Genomic DNA, 19,815 nt, shown 5'->3' on the forward strand with positions numbered 1-19,815 from the left:
CTAAATTAATTCAACAATGTTCCTTATTGGTCATCAAGTTGCTTATAGTTCTAATCCGTTTATATCCAAATTAATAAACCCGCTGAGCTGGTGATACTCCCTTTATTTTCAGCGTGGGGCTTCCGGTTTGCCTAGTCACCTCTAAGTCTTCTGTTCTTTCAACTTGCACAAAACTTCATATACATTCAAAAAAACCACCGTGCCCTTTGCTATTCAAACAGCTCATCCGGAATGATTCCCAAGTAGGTCTAAATCTGGTATTAGGAGGAGGGAGTCTGTGGCTGGTCTCCTATCTCCGATTTCCGATCTCCAATCACCCATCCGCCACTTCAACTCTTTCTCCTCGCCCATCTTTCAAGTCCTCACTGTTCCTGATGAAATGCAATGACTGCTGCCTTGCCCCGATCAAATCAAATACAATCAAATCAATCCAACCAGACAGCATCAAGGGCTCCTCTCTCCAAGTCATTCTACTATTACCACCTCTTACTCCGAACCTTTCCACAAATCCGCAATCCCCATCGTTTTAGTCCCTTATTTGGCTTATTTTGGCTGTTATTTCTTGCTTCCCTTTTAAGTGTCAGGCAGCTGCATCAGCTGTGGTCCTGAGGGTAATTCTCGCTTTCTGGGGGATCACCACAGATACACGGGAAGTTCCTCTTTAAGTTGTGGAGGCTCTCCAAGCTGCAACCAAAAAAGCTCAAAAGCAGAGAACAGCCCTGGAGTTCACTGGAGGCTGCCCTGCCATGATGCGATGTCAAGTTGGAAGTAAAAAAAAAAAATCAGGACTTTTAAAAAATGCTGCGGGATGTGGGACAAATTGTTAAAAATTGGGACTGTCCTGCCCAAAAGTGGGACATCTGGTCACCTTACCTAAAGGATCAGAGTAGAGGAATTAGAGGGCAAATATAATTTTAAAATTATGTGCTATTCTGGACACTGTCTCTCAAGTCTAGATTCCAATTTTGGAAATAAAAATGTCAAGGCTGTTCTGCATTCTCACCTATTACTTTGTCTTCTAGTTTCCATTACTGATTTTGTGATGGAAAACAATTTGTTGACAAAATTAAGAGAAAACATGAAACGTCTCCAAAAGGAGGTAAGAGAAAACATTTGTTCATACTCTGTCACAGTAAATGTGTGATGGAACATATAGAAATTTTAGGCAGGTAGCTAGGTAGCTAGGTAGGGATAGATAGATAGTATAGAGAGAGAGAGAGAGAGACAGACAGACAGACAGTCAATCAGACAGACAGATAGATAGAAAGAACAGTAGGTAGTTGGAGAATGCCGCTGGCGACTCACCGCTGGCGAGGGTTGCGGCGTGGGCCGGGGAAGGAGGCCGCCATGTTGGGGCGGAGCCTGCGGATCCCACGTCATCCCCGGGGGCCGCAGCGCAGCGTGTGGGTGCTCGGTCACCCAGTGAACCGGGCAGGAGGGAGGCAGCCCTATAAAAGGGGCTGCCTCGTGGCGCAGTGCCTCCTGCCCGCTGGCGCGGGACATCTCTTGCTCCCCCCCGATCTCGCCGCAGGACTGAACGGCGAGGGGGGACCAGCGCGCTTTTCTCCCCGTCGGGAGGACTGAGGTGGACGGTTTGTGAAGCCCCCGGGATCGATGGCGATCGCCGGGGGCGGCCCTGGTCTACGGGGGTGGGGGTGCGGCGGCGCCCAGCGCCCGTGCACGGGCCGTTCATGGCGACATCGCTTCTCCTTGTTCGTTGCCGGCAGCGCACAGGACGGCGCCGGCCGGAAAATTGCAGGATTCGCCGGCGGCTTGCTTGGGAAAGGGAGGAGGGGGTCAGATGGCTGCTGTGCCGGCGCCCCTCCTCCCCCCCCACCCCCATGGCATCGTGTAAATGGCGGCAGGGCGCGCAGGGCGTCGACGGCTTGCCGGCCGGGTTTGCCGGGCTGGTGTTCCGCCGGGTGGTTGCTTAGGGCTCTGAGGGCCCTGCCGGCTACGCGCCTGGAGCGTTTCAGTCAGGGAGGCTCGGGCGAGAACTGGGGAGTGGGCGACGGCTGTGGAGAGGCCGTTCGCCCTTCCTCCACGTGGTGGTTTTTTCCTTTTGGCCACAGAGTTCGGGGTCGGGACTCTGCGCGGCGGGGGGGGGTTTCTTGCCTCCCGGCGGCCCCTCCCCCATTAATACCAGCCAGGCTGACGCCGCGTGGGTGGGCCCGTTTCCCCTGGTGGTGGAGTGCTTTCCATGGTCGTTGCCCCTGGCCAGTTAAATGAGTACACAGCGTTTGCTGTGAGCCGCCCCGAGTCTTCGGAGAGGAGCGGCATACAAATCTATTAAATTATTCTGGTTGTGGTTGTTATTATTATTATTATTATTATTATTATTATTATTATCATTATTATTGCATAAATCAGTTCATATGGTAGTGAACGGTTGGGAGAATGGTTCCAGCTGTGGGCAGAAGTTGTTTGCTTCACGGAACCCCACAGGATTAATTGGTTGAGTCACGGCAGCCCGGATTGAGGGCGGGGGATTTATTAATTGGTCATAAAATTAACTGCTGGTTTGCCCCCCCCCTCCCATTTCGTGGCAAAGGGGTAATTTATCAACTATAATGCCAATAGTGAACTATTTATTCCCCGATCTCATTTTGCATATAGTTAATAGGGCAACCCAGTTATTAGATAAGAGGCATTTCATTCTTGACTGATTATTGAACAAGGAATTTTACACACACATAATTAAGGTAATAATTATTATTAATCCACTGGAATCAGGAGGAACTTACACTGGGGATATGGATGAACGCAGTGCTTGAGGGAACTAATTCCTCCCCCTTTTTAGGGAGCTTTAGCTGATTAAGTGGTGGGATTAATTGAACCACTGGGTTCAGTTTTATTTAATATACTATTAATTCATGTTATTTATTTTAGTCCTAGTGGTGAGTTTAGGGTTTACAAATGAGAGAACCAAGATATATATATATGGTCGGTGGCAGGGGGGCGACATGCAAAATTAATGAATGGTTATTATGATTGTTATTACTGTCATTATAAGGGATATAATTAATTTTAATTTATGATTTATGAGCTGGATACCAGTAATTTAGCTGGACACCAGCTTCACTATGCCCTTATTGCGAGGAGGGGGATTGCCCACAGGGTGGTTCCCACCTTTCCCCAGTTAGGGCAAGGCCTGGAACACACACATACACGTCCTGGCGGTAAGCAGGCGAGGCGCAGTCCCTCACCGTAACGGTTTACGTCTCTAGCAGATTTGAGGGTATCTGTGTGCACTGTCCGCTTGGGTGCCTTGTTTGTTGTCATTGTCATTGTTATTTATTATTTTATGGCTTTATTGTAGGAGTAGTTGATCCTTGGGACAATCGTTCAGCAGACATGGGCAGTGGATCGGCAGTGGCTGGATTTAGACATGCCTGGGATAAACATATCCATTGTATGATGGCATACGGGAAAGAGTGTGAGGGCAGACTGGATGACCATGGGGTCTTTTTCCTGCCATCGATCTTCCATGTTTCTCTCATTGGCCACTTTGGCCTGGGCACATGGTCCATAAGAGGTACCTGTTGACCTTGTTACATGGGGAGGTAGTAAAATTGGCAAGGGACGTTTGGGCGATGTGGGCAAATACTTCAGGACACTTTGAACCTGGGGTACGCTATGGCAGTTCCATTCGGGACAAGAACCATAAGGAAACAGACATTGGTAAGAGGGACATTCCAGCAGGGAAGCACTCCCGCCTTTTACAAGATGTTTTATGGGTTAAGGCACTAATACCGCCCCAGACGCTGGGGGGTAGGGATTTGTCACTATAGGCATGACTGTTGGTGGCTCCTCACTACTAATGTTTCTGAATTTTGCCACAGGTCTAAATGTCATTTTGTACTGGGGGCCATAACATTACGGGTGCAGTCGGTAAGCAGGCCTTTTTCTGTACCAACAAAACTGGGAGATACTATTAATATCATAACTACAGCCGGCAGATTCCCAGGTCATTACCAGGCCGAAGTTTGGAAATCCCCTAATCTCTGGTTAATTCTAGCGGAAGTACGCAATGGGGAACCAGATTGTGGGGGCAATAGCCGGGCTCTGTGTGAAAGGGGCTGCGGCCGACATTTTGTGAGCCGCCACGGGTCTAGGGACAAGGGGCGGCATGATAATTGCATAAATGAAGGAATGAATGAATTAGTCAGTTTATCGCAGCCACCTTTAGTGGTTCAGTGAAACGGTGTAGTCATTTCCTGGTATGGGGGGCTTGCACGAACGCTAAGTTTTCCGGTCATCTGAGTCGAACTCACGCTTCAGTTGACTTGACCTTAAGATGGGTTATTAAGCATGGTACTAATTGTTTCAGGGAAGAATAATTATGAAATGTTATTATCATCAGATTTATCGAAGTGGGGGTGTCAGGAGGTTAACATTAATACTATGGTTATAATGATTAAGTCAGGTTGGTCTAGCTAATTCATGCGCTTACGGTAAAGGAGGCATTTTCAGGGGCCTTTGCTTCTCTGCATAAATTTCTCGCTACTATTCTACTCCCTGGGGGATCGAGCAGGGCCACGGAGCTTATTGGCTCGTCTCCCAGACAATTTAAGGCTGAAGAAGAGTGTGGTGACTGCCTGAGAGGAATACAGGAACATGGGGCTGCGACGGTGGCACAGCTGGTTCTGCGGCAGGGTAGCGAGACAGCAACAGAAGGCCTGGTTTGTTAACAGGGAGTATGTGCGCATGGGCAGGTGGTTGGCAGCCACATGGCATGGGCGGGGGCACAGGGTACCCAGAATGGTGGGCGGCGCCTTCGATCAAGCAAAGGAGTGCAGGTGGGGACCGCACGGTTACACGCCCTCGTGTATGGGCAACAAGGGGGGGCTTAGCTCTCCTAACGAAAGACCCGGTGGCTAACTATTGTGGACGGGGGGAACGATCAAGGGATGGTCCAGGGAAGGGACACAGATGGGGGAGAATTAGTAAGCCGCTATACCTTACCCAGTTTCAGGGGCAGCGGCATTGGTGGAGACCCAGCTTCTCACCCAGCGAGGCAAGGCCGTTTCACTCGACAGCCAAAACTATGGCCTTTGGGACACGGGGGTATGCCAGGTGCTGTCCTGGTCGCACAGTAGTGGATCGGGTACGGTTCCCTGGGCCAGGAAATCGATGTTAAATTGGGGGCTGTGGCAACCGCATTGGTTGAGCTCGAAGTCTCCAGTAACGCAGATGGTGGACTGATCACCGGCCAGGCGTATCTAACAGGACAGAGGCCTGGGTGTGAGGGACCCAGCCCAGGTACAGCGAGGAAGCCAGGGAATGGTCCCTTTGTACCATAATACGGGCCTCCACTGAGCAAATAACAGTGGGGGCCGTTTTCGGGAGGATTGGCAGGTATCGGGTGGTATTCCCTCAGCAATACTGATTGCGGTTTTCAGCGAGTTCTCCGCAAAGTAGCGAATACGGTGGCGGATTGAAGTCAGTGGGTTTTCATGGCGTAGATTCGTGCACCTGAGTACAAGCGTTTTTGGGAGCGGGTGGCTAACACTGTCTTGTTATTCTTATCGTTTTTCTAGGTCCTGGCCCTGCTCCACTTTATTACGCGCAAAGTGCGACGGAGTTGCCCTTCCTTTGCCCACAGTAGCGAACGGCGGCCACTGCGTGGCATGTCGGCTGGATGTACAGCTGCAACATTGTCTTCAGGAATGTGGAGGTTGCTGAGTCACTGGGGCTTCAGTGGAAGGGGCTTGAGCTCGGAGGTCTCCATATGAGACGAGCCTCTCCCGTTGTGGAAGTTGGGAGCAGTGAGGGGCCGGACCCAGATTGTTTGGTGTGGCCCACTGGTGGCAACCGCCTGTTGCTGGTGAATTTGGAAAGGAGGACTGACACACGCCTGTTATACCATGTATTATCGGAGGTGTGGTGGTATGCCAAGAGCACAAGGTGGTGGAGGATGCCAGGTAGAGAGTCAACAGGGCAGCGAAGGAATGGGTACTCCAGACGGGGGGTGGAGTGATAGATCTCCCCAACATTCAGAGTATCACAGTTAGCTTTATTCAGAAGGGACGGGGTACATTTGACAGACGAGGGGAATGACAAATTCATAGCGGACCTGCAGAGGTGCCTGCACATTCATGTGCAGGGGGGGGAGCAGGGGGAATAAATTTATAATTTCACCCCCTGCTGTGGCCGAAAGGGGGCGGAAATGGGCGTAAGCAGCAACTGTGTGATCTCCTTTAGGGGCACCTCTACTGAGGTGAGGGGCGATCTCCTTCTCGGATTACAGGGCTCGACCGGCTTGGGTTCGGGGAGGGGGTCGCTCCTGTGGCTCGCTCCTGTGGCTCGCTGCCTGTGGCGTATCAGAGACCAGTGGCGAGCCATCCCACACGCCGTGGGGGCGTAGCATTGGGCAGGGGGCAGGTGTAATTTTACCTGACCCTGCACCCGGGCAAGGAGCTTTCGCCCTAGAGTTGCTCAGTTGAGTTTGTTGGAAAGTTAACTCCGCCCCCATTTGATTTATGCACCTTTGCAGGTCACGTGGTTTAATTGGCTAAATAGTTAATTTGAATTTTGTTTAATAAAAGTGACCCTATTTATACCCACACCTTTGTGTCCGACTGTTACTCCGCCTGCGCCGCAATGCCGCTGGCGACTCACCGCTGGCGAGGGTTGTGGCGTGGGCCGGGGAAGGAGGCCGCCATGTTGGGGCGGAGCCTGCGGACCCCACGTCATCCCCGGGGGCCGCAGCGCAGCGTGTGGGTGCTCGGTCACCCAGTGAACCGGGCAGGAGGGAGGCAGCCCTATAAAAGGGGCTGCCTCGTGGCGCAGTGCCTCCTGCCCGCTGGCGCGGGACACCCGCCCACCCTCCCTCTGTTACAGGGCGCATATGATGGGTCGCCCTCGGTGGGGCCGAGTAGGAATTTTTTGCAGTCACAAGGAATTGGCCGAATTGTGGCTGTTTTTTCGCCTACTCCACTCTGTGCGTGGGAGTGTGGTTAGGGGGTGGTCTCACCAACTAGCGCCCCCCCTCAAGGTCACTGGGGGGGGACGGCCGAAAGGGGGCGGAAATGGGCGTAAGCAGCAACTGTGTGATCTCCTTTAGGGGCACCTCTACTGAGGTGAGGGGCGATCTCCTTCTCGGATTACAGGGCTCGACCGGCTTGGGTTCGGGGAGGGGGTCGCTCCTGTGGCTCGCTGCCTGTGGCGTATCAGAGACCAGTGGCGAGCCATCCCACACGCCGTGGGGGCGTAGCATTGGGCAGGGGGCAGGTGTAATTTTACCTGACCCTGCACCCGGGCAAGGAGCTTTCGCCCTAGAGTTGCTCAGTTGAGTTTGTTGGAAAGTTAACTCCGCCCCCATTTGATTTATGCACCTTTGCAGGTCACGTGGTTTAATTGGCTAAATAGTTAATTTGAATTTTGTTTAATAAAAGTGACCCTATTTATACCCACACCTTTGTGTCCGACTGTTACTCCGCCTGCGCCGCAAACACAGATAGACAGACAGAATATGAATTGTGATTTCTGTTTATCCTCAGTTGACCGTTTAGGTTTTTGTTTTGACCTTTGAAATACATAGTTAGCTTGCATTAGCAACCCAAGAAAGCCAGTTTGGTATCGTGGTTAAGGCATCACTCTGCGCACCCAGAGACCGACATTCCTTGCCCCACTTTAGGCACAAAGCCAAGTGGGTGACCCTGACCCAGTCACCTTTTCTTCCCCTAGAAAGGAGGCAACACCAAACCACTTCTGAAAAATCTTGTTAGGAAAACAGCAGGAACTCATCCAACCGAGAAGAAACTGGACTTTCCTTTTTGTTTGTTTGGGGTTTTTTTGAAAAATTTTAGACCGTAATCCAAGAAGTTTCTTCAGTTTTGGAAGAATAGTAAAATGTTATTTTTTTCAGTAGTGTGAATTTCCAGGCATGTGTCAAAGATTAGATGGCAGAGATATAGTTGGTACCCCAGATTTGAAGAGGAAACAATGTTTAATATCATTTAGAATTGTTGATAGAAAAATTAGTGTCTTTAATCACTGTCAGTTTGCTTTTAAAAAATAGGGTATTTTGCATCCGGAAGAAGAAAGTTCGAGACTTCCTCTTCTGGCACAAAGACATGCTGAGGTATATAATGTGTAGCTCACCTTAGAATATAATTATCAGAAAAATGAAAATAAATGATTTTTTCACAATTGGTAATGGTTAATAATGCATGTGCAGCATATTTTATGTAGTATATATGTTCGCTGTATATTTCTATTGCATATATGAAATCCATACACACATCTATACAGACTAGTTTATTTGTAATTTCTGTAAAAGAATGGCAATTATCAGAGCTGATGCTAATTCTTGGTCGGTTCCTTCTTTGCTACATTAGCTAGTTTCTTTGGCCACATATAAAACCAATAGTAGTGAAATAAAATTTAGATGATTCACAATTGTTTTGAACCACTGTGTTTTACATTTCCTAAAGAAATTAACTAAGACTACTTTTTTTTGTAGCCCAGCATAAAGTTGCGTTCCCATCAGGTAAGCAATCTAGTACATAAGGAACCTGTTGAGTGTGCATGACCGAGACATAGTTCATATCATAAAAAGAGGGGGGAAAGCCCAGTGTGACTGATTGGGTAGTGAGGGGTAGCAAGTGGGCTGCTACGGAAATATATTCCTGACTTATGATCTATTTTGGCTTCTCTAGATTGTTCAGACAAAAGCGGAAAGAGCAGATGCTGATTTGAAGAGATTGAGGGAGCAGAGTTATATGTAAGTCTTCACATAGTTCATCAAATCTTTGCACAATCCTATTAAGTTCACCCTGTCTGTATGACATTCATAATTTCCTAAGGTATTTTTAATGTATATTTAATAAAAATTGAATAAAAAGGTTGATAATTCAAGTTAAAAAAAACCCTGGGGGCTAATTTCTCTCTGGTCTTCATCATTTGCAGGCAGACAATGGAAATTTCTAAACTCCTGAATGAAAAACAAGAAGAAGAAAAAAAATTAAACGAACTTGTAAAGGAAAATAAGCAACTTTGCAAAGAAGAAAAAAGAAATTTCTGAAGAGTTTGAAGAAAAGTTGAGGAGGTGAGAAAAATTTTGATAGCAACCCTGACTTTCTCGTCGTTTCTTCAATATTTCAATTAGTTTTTATTTTAAACAAATTTTACAATTTGAATAAAAAAAACTAAGGGGGCTAACTTCACTCTGCTCTTGATATTTTACAGGAAAATTAGTTCAGATAAACAAGAGGAGATTGAAAAAATTACAAAACAAAATGAAAGTCTCAGCTCAAAAATTTAAAAATATGCCATCAAGAAAGTAGAGCTCCTCCATGAAAATAATGAATTAAAAGAAGAACTGTATAGGTGAGAAATTTTTATTTTATTTATTTTATTTATTGGATTTATATGCCGGCCTTCTCCAAGGACTCGAGGTGGCTTAGAACATATAAAAACAAATACAATACAAATACAATAGCAAATCCAATTAAATTAAAACTATAGAGACAATCTAAAACCCCAATTATGTTAAAAATCAGTCATACCCATTCAAACAACAGCCATACAAACATTTGGTCGGCCAGGGGGACTGAGATCTAACTGCCCCAAGCCTGGTGGCATAAATGAAGTGGGGGGGGGCAGAGCGAATCTCCAGGGGGAGCTGATTCAGAAGCCCCCACAGAAAAGGCTCTTCACCTACGCACCACCAAACGACATTGTCTAGTTGATGGGACCTGGAGAAGGCCAACTCTGTGGGACCTCACCAATTGCTGGGATTGATGCGGCAGAAGGTGGTCCCACAAGTACCGCCAAGTACCGATGCCATGTATGGCTTTATAGGTCATTACCAACACTTTGAATTGTGTCCAGAAACCAATCACCAACCAATGCAATCCACGTAGTGTTGGAGAAAGAGGGGCATGTCTAGGAATGCCCATGACCATTTGCACGGCCACATTTTGCACAATTTTAATTTTCCAAACACTCTTCAAAGGTAGCCCCATGTAGAGAGCATTGCAGTAGTTGAATCTCAAGGTGATAAAGGCATGAGCGACTGTGAGCATGAGCGACTGTGACTGTGCCACAGCTTAAAGATGATGGTTCCTTCCCCCCCAGAGTAATGGACCAGCAGATGGAAGTGTTCTCTGAAAGCCCCCAGGGTCCATCGCACCTGGGAAGGAATCACCTAATCAGTTCCATCTCCCTGCGGAGGAGGATTGAAGCCTTTAAATCAAGCCGTAGGAGAAAATGATCTGACTATGACAAAGGCAACATATTTAAGACCCTTAATTTCAGATCATTGCTCAACTGCTCTGTGGGGAATACCATGTCAGGAGCATGTCCCCCTCATGAGTTGCACCCTAAATTACTTCGGTCAGGTCCATGGTTGCCATGGTGGCCATAAACTCCTGCACCAATCCAGAGGATTCTCTGAGCAACAGGTTAATGTCCACCAAGACAATAAGCTTGGGGAACTCCACTGCCAAGCCCAGCTACCTCCTCGAGTAGCGCAGGTAGGGCTGTTGACACGCAGCTGGGAGGCAGGTACATGAGCAACAAGCCCACCTGAACCCCTAGGTCCAACTTCACAAAGAGGGACTCACAACCCGTAATCTCAGGAGCAGCGAGCCTGCATAGGCTGAAGGTCTTTTTCGCTATAATAGCCACTCATCCCACCTTCCCTGGGGTCGTGGCTGGTGCCACACCTGCAACCCAGCTGGGCACATTTCAGAGAGAGGGACTCCTCCTTCTGGGCCCAGCCAGATCTCAGTAACACATGTCAGGTCAGCCTCCTCATCTAGGAGTAAATCCTGGATGAGGGGAGCTTTATTTACAACTGACCTGGCATTGAATATCAACAGCCTGAGCCTAAGGTCCGAGATTCGCTTGTCGCCAGTACCCCGAGCTAAGCTCATGGGGCCGGAACAAGGGATCGCTTTCAAGCAGCGAGCTCTTGTTCCCCGAGAGCAGCCTACCCCATGTCTCCCAACATATCTGCCTCTCCCCAGCAAAACCGGGATATTTCGGCCCTGTGCCACCCTAGATATGGGCTCCTCCACTCCTCCCGCCTCTATATTGCAAGAGGGCTAATATCTCTCTGGTCCTTATATTTTACAGGAAAACGGCAGTAATGGAAGAAATTACAATAGAAAAAGTACAAATGAAAATTGAAATGGAAAAAATCACATTCCAAAAAATGGATACAATTGATAAAAATGAGGAGCTCTGCCGAGAACATTACAAATTGCAGTGGAGGTGAGAAATTTTTAGATAGCCACCAGAAACTACAGAGGAAAGGCTTGTAAGTCTTCACATAGTTCATCAAATCTTTGCACAATCCTATTAAGTTCACCCTGTCTGTATGACATTCATAATTTCATAAGGTATTTTTAATGTGTATTTAATAAAAATTGAATAAAAAGGTTGATAATTCAAGTTAAAAAAAACCCTGGGGCTAATTTCTCTCTGGTCTTCATTATTTGCAGGAAGACAATGGAAATTTCAAAACTCCTGAATGAAAAACAAGAATTAGAAATAAAAATTAACGAACTTGTAAAGGAAAATAAGCAACTTTGCAAAGAAAAAAATGAAATTTCTGAGAAGATTGAAGAACAGTTGAGGAGGTGTTTTTGTATGCGTCGAGGAATGTAGACGCTACGCTGAACGCTCCTCAAATGAAAAAAATAAACATTGGATTTTAAACCCCATTGAACCTCTTGGAGTCTCAAATAAACTGGACTAAGTAAAAAGCTAAAACTTTGGAACCTGGAAATACCTTGGGCTTATCGGGGGAGAGCAGAAACAACGGGAAAACAGCCTGCTTTCCATTCGGAACTGTGAGTAAACAATAAGTTAATTGGGGGAGGGAAATGGCGGAGGCAGTTGGGGCAGAACTGACAGAGAGAATGGACGCTTTGATTAAAACTTTTGTTATGGTCGGTCAGCAGCTAAAAGAAATGCAAGATGTGGTGGCTAAGACTGAGACCGAGCTGCAAAAAGTGAAAATAGAACAGCAAGAAGTGAAAATAGAACAGCAAGCCCAGGGTATTAGGGTTTTAAAGATAGAAGAAGGAAGGGAACAGGACCGCCAACGTATAAATATGCTGGAAGACAGATTAAGAAGAGCAAAGTTACGTCTGAGAGGATTTAAAGCAGATTTTGCCGATGGCAGAAATATGATCCAAAATATTCAGCAATGGTTTAAGGAGTATAAGATTGAAATTCAGGATCATCAAATAGAACGTGCACATTGGGTTTTCGGAGCGCGAAGAGACGGGAATCAACGAGACATCGTAATTAAATTCCTCTCAGAAAAAGCAGCTGAAACAGTCTACAAAGAGTTAAGGAAAATTACTAACCTTACTTTTAAAGGAGCCTCGATCCGGGTTTTGAAGGATTTGTCGGTGCAAATTTTGCAAGCTAGGAGCCAGATTTTCTAATGACATTAATTAAAATGATGCATTTTGGAGATAAATTTAATAATTTTATAGAAACTATATATTCAGGCCAACAGCTAATATAATAATAAATGGAGATAAGACAGATATAATTAATATTGAAAAAGGAGTTAGACAAGGTTGTCCAATCTCTCCGCTACTATATATTTTGTACATTGAAATCTTATTGAACTTTGTGACAACAAATCCAGATATTAGAGGTTTGAAAATTAAGCAGCAACACAAGCCTTTGCCGATGACCTAGTCTATATCATACCATTAAATTCGGGATTGGAATTGTTAAGGCTGGGATCGACAAACCCAGGCGCCTGGTCGACAGTGGCGCCTAGAAAATGTTGTCTGGCGCCTAGAAAATGTTGCCTGGTGCTTGAGGAGTTGAGAAGAAAAAATATTACTCTCAATCCAATCCCACCTCCTGCACGGAGTCATCCAATTGGAGGAAGCAGGGACAGTATCGCTCAGGCCGCCTTCCCCACTTTGCTCCGCCCCCCTTATGCTCCGGGACTGGACAGGGAGAGTTGGGTTACGGGGGAAGGATCGCTGTGGCCGGGGGCCCGTTCTCATCTCCCGCTACCTGTGTAAGTACATACAAAGGCCGTGCTCCCCGGGGAGACGCCGTGTGTGAGGGGGTCTATATGTACATACAGTGTGTGCCCCACCATCCCCCCTCCCCGGCCGCGTTCAATGAGGCCGCAGTACTGTTTTGGGGGGATCTACTGCACGGATTTTCCTAGGACTAGCGTGTTAGTGATGCATAGCGCATTACTAACACGCTACTGCACCCACTTTAACATGATTTTTGCAGGTGACAGGTTCCCTTTAAGCACTGTGTGGAACGGTCATGCGCGCCTAGCGCGCATGACCGCAGCTGTTCCCTGCCCCCTGCACTGACGTCATCTTTCCAGAGCAGATAAGCGCCGGAAAGATTGCGACCGCAGCCTCTGCACCCTACTGCGCATGCGCGGCTTCTGTGAGCGCGCATCGCAGGCAGTTCATTCATTCACCTCCCGGAGCTGAACCAGGACGTGCAGGGAATCTTGCAAGACGTCGCTGGACATCGCAGCTCACCGCTGAGTAGGTGAGTATGTTGTTTCATTGATTTAGAAAAGTGTTGTTCCTACAAAAAAGGATTTGAAACTTCTTATGGTTAGAAAATAAAATAGATGGATAATAAGGCAGATTGATTTTTAATCTTCTCTAGAAGTGCTGAGAGACCCTATCCTGCTGGACCACCACTGAATGGAGTTTCCTACATTGCTAAATCTTTTTGTAAGTAGGGTATAGCAGTATATACACAGTATATGCTGTAATTATATGGTTACTATATGGCAGTATATTCACAGTGTATCCCATTACCAGTACTATATGGCGGACTGCGGAGTGCTGCTGGAAGAACAAAGTCGGGTACCGCCAGGAGAACGAAGCCGGAGTACTGCCTCGTCCACTCGGACAAAGAAGGGTAAAGAGTTCATGTGTAAGTTATAATTGGCATAGCAGAGCAAAGTGCACTTTTTTTTTTCTTTTCTGGGTTCAGGAAAAAAATGAAGCGCAGAGCAACAGAGAGAATACCAGAAAATGAAAAGCAACTGAAAATGACACAGTTCTTTACAAAGACCTCTCTTGAAAGCGCAGTGCAACAGGTAGAAAGTGCCGGGCAACAGGTAACTGAAGAAACAAGAGAAGACCCACCAGCAGAGGAGTCCCCATCAACAAGCCGTTGTCAAACTGCTGGACCCAGGAGATTTAGGCAAGAGTGGTGTAAAGAACTCGCATGGCTTAAATTTGACCATACAACTGGTATAGCTATATGCGAGATTTGTGCTTCCTTCCCTGGCATTGCTGATCAAGCATCTAGGATCGTAAAAGGATTTTCAGGACCCTTTAAACTTGAAACCTTCAAAAAGCACGCAAAGTCTCTCCAGCATCTAAATTGTGTGGAGGCTACACATGCAGCGTTGGCTCCAGAAGCTACTCCATTGGCTGCTTGTATAAGGAAAATGGATGAAGACATGTTTAAACATATGACCATTCTATTTAATGTGGCCTATTATATTGCCAAAAACAACAGACCTTTCACAGATTTTGAAGGGTTGCTAGAGTTGACGGAGAAATTAGGGAGTGCTGTGCGACAGGAATATGCAAACGATAAAAGATGCAAAGAATTAATTTCCCATATTGCAGAAATAATCAGGAAAAACCTAATCAGTGAGCTCAAAGAGGCAAAATATGTCAGCTTGATGCTAGATGGCTCAACTGACAAAGCAGGGGTTGAACAACTGATTCTGTATGTCAGGTACATCAAGGACAACAGGGTCAAAGAAGTATTTCTTTCTGTTTCTCCTCTTGAAATGGCTACTGCAGATGGATATTTAGAAGCGCTCACAGAAGAACTTAGAACACTTGGTCTTGTAGGCTGGCTTTCTTCAAGTCACTTGATTGCCATTGGTACAGATGGTGCTGCCAGCATGATTGGGACCGAAAATGGCTTGGTGCAGAAAATACGCCAAAACATCAGTCATTTAATTGGCATTCACTGTGTTGCACACCGATTGAACTTAAGTGTATTAAGTTCAGTAAAACAAGCTAAATTAATTGATGACCTTGACTCTATTTTAAAGAAACTCTACCAATTTTATCAATACTCACCTAAGAGAATGCGACAGCTGAAGCAAGTAGCAGAAAACCTGCAGCTTACAATTCTGAAATTCCAATACTTGCATAATGTCAGATGGGTAGCAAGCAAAGTCGGTGCTCTGTCTGCACTTGTCAAAGACTGGAAATGCGTGACAATCCACCTAGAAAGTGTGGCTGCGGAAAAAGACAGTGCCTCTGCAGCTGCCCATGGTTTACTGAGAAAGCTCACAGATTTTAAATTTGTTCACATGCTCCATTTTCTACTGGACTATCTGGAAATTCTTAAAAACTTGTCACTTATATTTCAAAGGGAAGAGCTTTTTTTAAGCACAATTGAGTTGCATGTGAAAAGCACAATTTCAACAATCAATTCACTTAGAGATGCACCAAAACAACATGAGGCCAGATTTGTCTCAGGAACATCTCTTCAAGGACTGTTTCAAAATGTACAGCTACATGGACTGAGCAACACTGTAGCTGCATCAATTCAGCAGGAAAAAGCTAATTTAATTAATCATGCAGTTAAATACTTGACAGTGCGATTTCTAAGTGATATAAATATTGAAAGATCCACCGCAGTGTTTGACACCTTTGCCTGGCCAGCAGGAACAACATTGCAAGACTACGGTGTGGTTGAGATTACTGCATTGGCTCATCATTTTCGTAAACAGCTATCTCCACCTGAAAGTGATGACCAATGCATTCACTCACTCCTCAATGAGTGGTATGAGTTTAAGGTCCTTGGAAAAGGAAAGAAACTGTGTGAGCTTCTGGATTTGGCACTCTCCAACACCGAGAGATTTCCAGTTCTGGGAAACCTGTTGTCGATTGTAGCGGTGCTCCCTGTCTCAACCTCATGTTGTGAAAGAGGATTTAGTTTGATGAACATGGTCAAAAATAAATTCAGATCAAGGATGCAAGAAGAAAGTTTAAGTGACTTGTTTATGATCACCATGAATGGGCCATCTGTGAAGGCGTTTGATCCTGCCAAGGCTGTGGACCACTGGTACTTCAGCTCTAAAATCACAAGGCATGTTCATGGCCACAAAACGCAAAGTGAAAAACACTAGAATGTTGCCTAAAATCTAAAATATCAAAATATAATATTTATTATCTTTAAAAGTAAAATGTTGTTTATAACGTTTGTAATGTTTTTTTTTGTTAAATTAAAAACCAAGTTTGCTTAAAAAAAATTCTGGCTCCTAAATTTTTTGGCTGGCTCCTAGATTCTGAACAACTTTGTCGACCCCTGTGTTAAGGGAAATGGAAAAATTTGGAAAAGTAGCGAGGCTCAAAATCAACAAGGATAAAACAAAGATGTTAACTAAAAACTTGTCCAAGAAACATATAGAGGAATTAGAGGAAAGAATAGAAATTAAATCAGTTTAAAAAGTTAAGTATCTGGGGATTTGGCTTACAGCCAAATGTACTTCGATAAAAAAAGACAACTACCCAAAATTTTTAAAGGATATCCAGAAAGATTTAACGAAATGTTCTAAATTACAAATATCTCTGTTAGGGATCTCAGTAATTAAGATGAATGTACTTCCAAAGGTACTTTACCTATCTTCCTTGATGACTTCAACCCACCTCACATTTCCCAGGGAAAAAAAACAAGGAATATAAAATCTTACTGGAGAAGATTTGTCCAATGTCAGCTAAGTTATGGCATGCGCTGCACTCTTTTGGACTACTTTCAACGGACCTTCACTTTTGATCATTTTGTTTGCTTGGAAGCAAATCAGCTGTATGTATAAATTGATACAGAGAAACATGTGTATCTGGCATTGAAAAGCCAAATTGAAAGCTGGACATTTTGAAGGTGAAAAGGAATCAACCAAAATCAGGATTGCTTCCCTGACTGCAACATTGCTAGCATAACAGTACAGCCTTTGTGGAAGGGAAGTGCTGCCTTATGAGGAGAGTTCTCAGACTTCCATGGCCATCTCACAGTTATAAGCCGTGGTCTGGTCTTGCCATGACCCTGGAATTTGGGTGCCAAACTTTAATTAAAAAGTTGAAATTGGATTTCAACTGGATTTCAATTGAAGGGCCATGAAATTGCCCTTTCAGCTCTGAGCTTTGCAGTTGAAATCCAATTTCAACTTTTTAATTAAAGTTTGGCAGCCAAATTCCAGGGTCATGGCAAGACCAGACCACGGCTTATCCAGGGCCACAGAATATCTCTGATGCTTGAACTGGAGTTCCCAGCAACTATAGAATGATCTTTGGACTTGATATTTCCTCCATTTAATTTGCCTCCTACAGGTACTTAATAAAGCTTGAAATCTCCTTATGAACTGGTGTGTTTGTTTGGTTTTGATTCTCAAAAAGCCATTTATTTGGCAGCTGGCCATTGCCTGACACTTGCACACACATACACACACACATACACACACACACACACCACAGAAACATATCAGATTTATTTACTTTGAATAACAAGGTAAATTTACAAGTCTTCAGAGAGGGGTGGCATACAAATCTAATAAATAATAATAATAATAATAATAATAGTAGTAGTAATAATAATAATAATAATAATAATAATATTATTACAAACAAACCAAGGAGCCACCCACACACATTTATTGTTCAGAAGCAATTGTGCCAAGAGAACAAGATCACTGGTAAACCAGGCTGTCACCAGAAATCCATTGTATCCGTAAGGTACCTGGGATGGACCACCAAAATGGATCTGGCCTTGCATAGGCAGTCCAAAGCAGGCTGCAGCACTACCAAACCATCAAGCCACACCGTGCCAAGGATAGGAAGCTTTGCTTGCTTTCCTACGCAGTAACCTCCCCGGCTGAGCAAAGATGCTGGAGAGGAGCACAAGCCCCTTGCCACTTTGTCTGAAAGGGAAGAAGCCAGGCTCTGCTCACCCCTCCTGAAATGGAGCACAACATCTCCATGCCAGGAGAAGCCTTCCTCCCAAGTCATTTTTCTAGAAAGCAGAATTCTGGGCTGGCTCCTGGTTCTACAGCCATGACAGCTAGTATTTGGGCACCAGCAAAGAAAGCCTTCCGTTCCTTTCATTCTAGGTTAAGCTGAAAGAAAAGAGCCCACAAGGGACCACATAATGCTATACTACACCTGCCAAATGACCTCACCTAATGGTCTCATCTACTTTTAGTATTAAAAGGAGCAGGAGCAAACCCTGATCACTCAGACCATGCTATTCATGTGTTCACACAGTGCTTGGAAGCTTTGAATTTTGGATGAGGAGAATTTTGTGGGCGTGGCTTAATTTGTAGAAGTTGCTTGTCGGTCATATAACTGGGTGGGAGCGGCTTTGTGGTCATGTGACTGAGGTGGGGTGGTTTGGTGATTATTTGACAGGGTGGTCATGTGACTGGGTCGGGGTGGCCACCTTGACATCACTAACATCAAGGGTTAGTTAGGGTTAGGGTGTCTGACCTCTCCTCGCCTCAATGAGATACAATTTCCCTATTTACTATTACTCAGCATACAAACTATGTTATTTAATCCTATGTATATATGCCATATGTAGACTTGCATATTACATACAGGCACACAAAAATATACATTATCTACTATGTGTACTGTATGTGCATGTACACGCGCGAGCACACACACAAACACACCTCTTCTGAAACTATACATATTCAATCTCACTTATTGCGTTTGGAAAAAACATACCCAGAGTTCACGCTCTGCCACACATTTAACTCTGACTTCTGTACATTAAAACATTCCACATGCCTTCAGATTTACTTCCCTACTTTGCACATCACTATTAGAGCCAAGAGATGTCATGGATTGAATAAAATGTGGTGAAACTCACTTAACAACGCTCAATTGGGCTCAATTGTGGTCATAAGTTAAGGACTATCTCTGCCTTCCTCTGCATGGCAGCCTTGTCCTAGTAAACTCCTTCTTCTTTCTGGCAATTGTTCTCTCTGTTAGAGGCACCAAAATAATCCAGACAGTGTAAGCTTTCCTGCTGCAGCAGGGGGTTGGACTAGATGACCTCCTAGATGTCTTCCAGCCCTAAATTGCTGTGTTGTTTCAAAGTGTCTTCTGAAACGATGTCTATAACCACAGTTTGTGGTGCTTCCTTCCTCTTCTCTCTCTCTCTGTTTTCTCCCTTTTCCCCCTCCTCTTCCTTCCTTCCTTCCTTCCTCTATTTCTTTTTTCTCTTTTTCTCTTTTTTTGTCTCTCTTTCCCTTCATTCCTTTCTTTCTTCTTTGATGATTTCTTACTGAATCTGTGATGATTGTCCAGCTCCAGAATCTCCAACTACTTTCAGCAATTTTTGCCAATGTTTTTATTAAGACCTAAAAGAAGGGGAAAAGGTACAGAGATGTTATCCAGCTGCACAAAAATATAATAAAGAGAAAGAAATCAAAATGGTCCCATTTTATAAATCAAACAAGATCTATTGATCTAAAGAAAATAATTTTAATAAAAATAAGTCACCCTGAATAAGAAGTGCAAGGTTAGAAACTGTACTGTTAAAAAAACCCAAAGAATTAGTGGGGATAATCACAATTGCTCACTATACAAAAGTATAACTAATACCAAAGTTATCTTATGCACCATTATTTTAAAGGTTCACTGGTATCTTTATTCCTCAACCCTCAGAAAGTTTAAAATAAATCAGTAATTGCTTTCACTTTTAACCATTTGCAATTCTGAAAAATGGGTATCTATCTATCTATCTATCTATCTATCTATCTATCTATCTATCTATCTATCTATCTATCTATCTATCTATCTATGACATTGGGGG

This window comes from Erythrolamprus reginae, chromosome 3 (genome assembly GCF_031021105.1).
Source record: "Erythrolamprus reginae isolate rEryReg1 chromosome 3, rEryReg1.hap1, whole genome shotgun sequence".
NCBI classification, from domain to species: domain Eukaryota; kingdom Metazoa; phylum Chordata; class Lepidosauria; order Squamata; family Dipsadidae; genus Erythrolamprus; species Erythrolamprus reginae.